This window comes from Oreochromis aureus, linkage group 3 (assembly GCF_013358895.1).
Source record: "Oreochromis aureus strain Israel breed Guangdong linkage group 3, ZZ_aureus, whole genome shotgun sequence".
Lineage (NCBI taxonomy): Eukaryota > Metazoa > Chordata > Actinopteri > Cichliformes > Cichlidae > Oreochromis > Oreochromis aureus.
Window position 1 is genome coordinate 51,147,898 of NC_052944.1, and position 6,904 is coordinate 51,154,801.

General features: G+C 39.1%; 1 long non-coding RNA gene across 2 annotated transcripts; it reads left to right on the plus strand.

Moving 5' to 3' along the window:
- The first annotated feature begins 1,566 nt into the window (after nt 1-1,566).
- Nucleotides 1,567-5,570, plus strand: LOC116335129. 2 transcript variants are annotated; one of them, XR_004200617.2, is made up of 4 exons: nt 1,567-1,653; nt 1,934-1,972; nt 2,428-2,507; nt 2,797-5,570. It is a non-coding gene; the product is annotated as an uncharacterized LOC116335129 (long non-coding RNA). The 2 variants fall into 2 exon arrangements; XR_004200616.2 differs by having other exon boundaries at nt 1,934-1,968.
- Nucleotides 5,571-6,904: the final 1,334 nt, after the last annotated feature.

The following is a 6,904-nucleotide window of genomic DNA, read 5'->3' on the forward strand; positions in this document are numbered from 1 at the left end:
TCTGATCGCACTCAGTTCATTCAACTCAAATCCTTTACTTCTCAGCCCTTTCCTCTGACCACTGGCGTGCCCCAGGGATCTGTCCTGGGGCCCCTTCTTTTCATTATCTACCTTCTACCACTTGGACACATTCTCCGTAAATATAATATCCATTTTCACTGTTTTGCTGATGACACCCAGCTTTATCTGTCCACTAAACCTGATTCTGCTCTTCCCCCATCCTCCCTCACCCTCTGCTTAGCTGAACTAAATTCATGGTTCTCTTCTAATTTTCTCAAACTCAATAGTAATAAATCCGAGCTCCTCTTGGTAGGCACTAAATCAACATTATCCAGAACCAACAGTTTCTCTATTACTATCAATAACTTGCCGGTCTTCGTTTCTTCCTCTGTGAAAAGTTTGGGTGTCATCCTCGACAGTACTCTCTTTCAATTCACACATTAATAATGTTACTCGGTCTGCATATTTTCAATTGCGCAACATTAATCGTCTCCGTCCTTTTCTCACCTCACATGCCACTGCCATTCTTGTCCATAGCCTTGTTACTTCCCGGATTGATTATTGTAATTCACTTCTTTTTGGTCTTACTCAAAAATCCATCCACAAGCTTCAACGCATCCAGAATTCTGCTGCCCGTGTCATCACCAGGACCCCTTCTGTCCACCACATCACTCCTGTCCTGCAGCAGCTTCATTGGCTCCCGGTCAAATATCGTATCAATTTCAAAATACTCTTGTACACATTTAAAGCTATTCATCATCTCTCTCTCCATATCTCTCTGATCTGGTTAACATCACCGCCCATCTCGTTGTCTCAGATCTTCTTCTTCCCTTTCACTCTCCGTCCCCTCCCCGTCTTGCCACCATGGGGGGAGCAGGGCTTTCAGCTGCTCTGCTCCTCGACTCTGGAATTCCCTACCTCCTGATTTAAGAAATATCTCTACCTTCTCTCTCTTTAAGTCCCAACTCAAAACCCACTTGTTCAAAATAGCTTATCCCACATAACCTCTCCATTCGACTATTTTAAATTTGTTTATGTCTTATGCTTTTATGATTGTGTAAACTCCTTGCTTTTATCTTGCTTTTTACTCTACTGTGTACAGTGACCTTGAGTGTTTTGAAAGGCGCTTTCAAATAAAATGTATTATTATTATTATTTATTGAGATCACAGTTCTGATTCTGGCCTAATAGCAGCTGGTTCATTTGTGCTGATAGACACTCACCCAGTGCAGTCAGCTTCTTTAGCCAGTAAGTGTGAATCAGTTCAGGCCCTGGTGCTGTCTAACTCTATATCCTGGGGACCCTTTCTTGGATGTCTGCTAGTGGTGGTCATAGGATTCTGTTCAGAAGGTTGCTGTGGTCTGCTCCAAGATTCACTGAGGATTGTTGTTATGTGTTCTGTCCTTCTCTCACATCCTCTTCCAGTATTGCACCATAATTTCAACATAATTTCAACAGCTCTGGTCTCAACCAATAGCTGTTTCACCAGATTCCTTTAAACCGGTCACATTGCAGTTTCTCTTGTAGCTTTTCTGTTTAAATCACTTCCTTTTGACAGACAGTGGAGCACTGCCAGCACCTTGATTTTACCAAGCATAATGATGTCAGTGATGGAATTCATCATTTAACTTCACATTTATGTTGCATCAAAAGGTATGTTTTGTGTCTTTGCTATATACTAATACACAGGTCATACCGATGTATTGCTCAGGTTTCACCCTCTCTTTAACTTAAATTAATAATTTTGATGTTTCTGATACCTGACTAAACTATTGTTTGTTTTTGGTTTGTTTCAAGTTTTTATCATAATTTTTGCCACACATTTGATAGCCTTTTAAATTCTAAACTGAATGTCACATTACAAGTAATTCAATAAGATAAAAAAAAATTGACTGTGGATCATCATATTTTATTTCTGTCAATGTTCCAACAGCTCCAGTGAACATTGTTTCAGCGCCATCTGAGAATGTAGGTACGAAAATACTTTAATAAAAGGAAACAGAAAACAACTAAATAAATAGAATTAAACATATTCACACTTTTACACGTATTTCTCTTTCTTGTTTCTCTGTTGTCATTTTTCACAATCAAAGAACAGTTTAGGCATCTAATCAGTTGTTTTTTATTTAAATGTAACTACAAGAGAACATGTAGTAATTTAATGTGGTTGTACTCTAACAATGATATCATTCAACAAAGAAAGTAACATGGTGCTAAAAAACTAAACTCTTTTCTGCACAGGTATACATATGATAATAGATTATACATATGATTTACAATGATGAGAACTTTCAATTTATATATATTTCTTATCATTTTGACAGTTGTAGCAGTTAAGTAAAGGTTTTACTTGTTTGTTTGTTGTTGGTTTTTCTTGGTTTTTTTGGCTTGCTTTGTTTTAACTGCTCCTGTCATATTTCTTTTCAGGTCCTCAAGATGACCTTTACTCTGACATTGTAATCACATTGTCTTTCCCTTGGTTGGAATGGATGACCATGAACAGGCTGGTAAACATTTCTGAAAACTACTACATTTCACTCATATGAAGCAATTTTCATCTCTGGCTAACTTTGACTGTTTTTTAGATGAATGTGTGATTATTAATGATGCTGATTATGCATACATTTGATTTGAATGATTCACACTAACAGTTACATTATTCTCCCATTTGTCATAAGTCTGTATTTCAGTTGTTATTATTACATAAATAGATACATTAACTACAATGATTAAATTATGGAAAAAGTCATTTTGGATGGCACTGACATGTTTGTGTGTATCTGTCTGTGTGTGCAGGTACAACTTCAAGCCAGGACACAGACTGTACAAATTGTTGCATCTGTTGCAGTTTTGACACATTTCTGCGACACTGCTGTGATTGTTTATCCATTTCACCTGCTGCTTTTTGTGAATTATGCTTGTCATTTGCCTGTGATGCATGTCTGGACCAATTTCTTGGCTCTTTATTTTAAGTTAGGACATCCCAGAACTATAAAATTTTGACTCTTTGGATATTATGGAGATTAGGCCTACTGTCACTAGCATGTCTGTGCACTTTTCCATTGCTTTCAAGAAGACAACATGTTACTGACTTGCCCTATACTGTGCCCATTTTTTTCCTTTATCCTATATGCTGTTTAGGTGATGTCTGTTATTTTCAAAATTACTTTCTAAACCGGGATGCCAATGTGAGAGTAAATGGATGACTCTTTTGCCTGTGACCTGTCTGCGATATATTCTGAGTCTCACCAAAAAACAGAAAACAAATGGATCAATTTGTTTTATAGATTATTCATGTAAAGATACTATAAAGTACATAGTCAAGGTGGTTTCACACTTAAAGTGCCATCATTCATTCATTTATTCACAAAGACTCAGAGATTTAATGCTTTGTTAAAGCAATAATCCACTGAGGGATTTTTATTACATTTGCCCAAGTGGAGTGTAACACAAAGTGTCAGGAGAGAAAACCATTGACTAAGCCTCCAGTTAAATTAGCATTGCAGTCAAAGGAATTTATTTTACAATATCAAACAGGTCTAACAAATTTGTCACTTTTAGCTTATCTTTCTTAAATTCATCTAGCAAAAACAGCACTAATGCAGCAGCTATGCACTTCTCAGAGTCATGTGGCCAATTGGCAAGGAGTACCTGCTGCTGGAGACAGATACGAGGTTCCTCAAATGATCAGAATGCTGTTGAGTTTTAGCAGTCAGGTGTGGGAGACCTAGAACAATTATGATTATGATCAGTGTACTTCTACTGGGTCGGCACTGGAACCAACATAACCATCAATGGGCAATTAGCATTGTTTAAACTTGCCTGAGAAGTAAGACATGGGTTGTCTTATACCATCTACTCTATTTTATAGCAATAGTCCTCTGCCTCCAGTGGAACTGGCATCAACATCCAGCTTGAAGGGCTTGGTTAACTTGTGGATTTTTAGAACAGGGTTCACGCAAAAGGCAGAGCTGGACTACGCAAACGGTTGGCGTTACCACCATTAAGAAATTGCCGTTAAACACACCTGTTATACCCAACCAGACCTAAAAACCTCTGAAGTTAATGTCTTGTTGTGGGTGTAGGGCAGGTCAAAATTGGATCCAGGTTTGCAGGTATTGGAAACACAGATACAAGACTAAACTAAATATTGTGGAACTGGTGGAATTAAATTCTGCAATTGACATTCTGTTCAGTCAATCATATTTTTGTTATTATAATCGCATACATTTAAATATAGACACTTCTCTTTCATTCAGTTAGCACTTTATCACCAGCTGGTTATGCAAACAGGACTATTCACTCATTCGGTGTCCAGATGTCAGTTAGTTTGGTTTCTCTCCACACTCTTTATCCAGGTTCTGGGCAATGATTTTTTAAAATCAAGCAGATGTTGTTAACACAGCATTAAAACAGTGTTGACACAGTAATTGTAATGTGCCAAACATTCCATTGGGTGTCATCCACCTATTAGTACCCTGAAGTGTAGCTTTAGTCAACTTGTATAGGCTCTGGAGAGCATCCACTGACTGCAGGATATACAAGTGCATGTTTTATTACTGGTTTCAGTGTGTGTATATATATATACACTGATCTTAGAGCTGTTCATAACTTTCTCACTGGAAGGTTAAAACTATTGGCTGATAATGAAAAGAAATAAAAGAAGACACTCTACAAAGGGTCTGCTACGAATTTAAAGATAATTTTCTTTAAATTATTTGACTAATAGTACACATTGGTGATGTATCTAATACTTAGTTGTTACGTGTCTGCAGGCTGCAATCACAACCACCAGTTACGAATTATGAGATGGTCTTTAATCATCTGGGATTATAACTTTCAAATCTGCCATAAAAAAGGGACAGAAAATGTCTTAGTTGATGCACTGTCCCATGCCCTGTAATCAGTTTTTTTTGTCTTTGAAAGCTCCAAACATTTTGTTTGGACTTGTAAGGGTGGGGGTGTTACATGTCTGCAGGCTGTCTGCTTTTTTTGTTTTTTGTCTTTCCTCTTTTTGCTTGCCATTTTCCCTAGGTACACAGACTGCAGGCTCGTGCCAATTTGGGAATCTCCAGCTAATTGGAGGGAGGAGGCTTTGAATGGACCAACCAGGAGTGAGGACACCCTTATAAAAGAAAACTCACTTGTGGCTATAGGTGGCCCTTTCCTCCTTGCTTGCTAAAGATCATTTGGTACATATGTTGTGCTGTCCTGGAGCATTTGATTTGTTTGTGCAAAGTTTGTGGTGGGAGAAAGAGGACTAGGTAAGTCTGGAGGACCCTGTACATTTCCACACGTATGATGTTTTCTGTTAAATACACTAGGTAAGAAGGTTGGGGCCACCCATGTATTGTTTGACCTTATTTTGTGAGTTGAGGATTGGGACCTTTTTTCTTCTTCTTTGTTTTCCTCCTGTAGTAAAGCTCAAATAGGTTGTGAGAAAAAAAAAAAAAAAAAGGATCAAGGATCAAACCAGAACCCAACGGTCCATTTCTCCCCCCACATTGTTGTATGGCTTGGAGACGTTCTTTTTTGAAAGAGAAATTACCCATTAAAACTGTTATCTGCTACAACACTTGTACCGACTTATTGGAGTTGTGTTACTCCTCCTGCCAACTAGAGGGGTGTAACATTAGTATTTCCCAAATGGCAGATTGTATTATTCCTTGGTGGATGGGAGTAAATATGTGACTGTGTGAACATTGTTTATTTATACCTGACAATGGCCACTGTAATTCCATAAAAATAATAGTGAGACAGTGTCCAAAGGCCATAATCATTTTTTTTTAACAAATCTTTTCTCCTCCTAGGCACCTGTCATTTATTCAGATGTGTACAGCTTTCTAAATTACCTTTTGTCAGACATATCAAAAAATTTAATCTTGTCAAGTCAAAGTAAACCTTATTGTCATCTCTGCTATATACAGTGCAAAAAAAACAACAATAAATATAGGAGTAAGAAATAAATATACACTCTAAGACTAAGTTAAAGGTAAAAGGAATAAATATACACTTCAAGGTTAAAAGGATCAATAACAGTCTAAATTTACAATTTACAGTTGAGATTTAAAGTGACCTTGAAGTGGTTTAAGATGACCAGCGTAGCAGCTTTACACTTTACAGTATGAGTGATTTAAAGTGACCTACATTAGCAGGATTCTTGAAAGTAGGATTGTCGATAGAGCAGTATCTGCATTTACAAAGGCAGTGGTATGTGGAGTAGAATAGAGGCAGTTAATGGTTTGTGTGGGGGGGAGTGGGAGAGCCGGTAGTGAGTTCAGGAGTCTGATGGCTTGCAGGAAAAAGCTGTCTCACAGTCTAGAGGATCAGGACCCAATGCTGCGATAGCGTCTGCCGGATGGAAGGAGAGAAAAGAGTCCATGTGAGGGGTCAAGCCTGATGCAGGAGGCCTTGCTGATGCAGCGCCTGTGAAAGATGTCCTGTAGCACAGGGAGAGATGTTCCGATGATCTTGGCAGCTGCTTTGACGATCCGATGTAGCTGGCTGAGGTCGCCAACTTTGCAATTTCCAAACCACATGGAGATGCAGCTGGTCAGAACGCTCTCTGTGGTGCCTCTGTGGAACATGGTGAGGATGGGAGGAGGAAGGTTGGCTTGCTTCAGGCGTCTCAGGAAGTGGAGGCGTTGCTGGGCCTTTTTGGTGATGGAGGTGGTGTTGGTGGTCCAGGTGAGGTCGTCTGAGATGTGAACTCCCAGGAACTTGATGCTGTTAACAGTCTCTACCGTGGAACCCTGGATGCTGAGTGGTGTGTGAGTGGAGCGAATCTTCCAAAACTCGGCGATCATCTCCTTGGTTTTGTCCACATTTAGTGACAGGTTGTTTTCACTGCACCAGAACGCCAGCTGCTGAACCTCATCTCTGTACGCTGACTCGTCATTGCTGC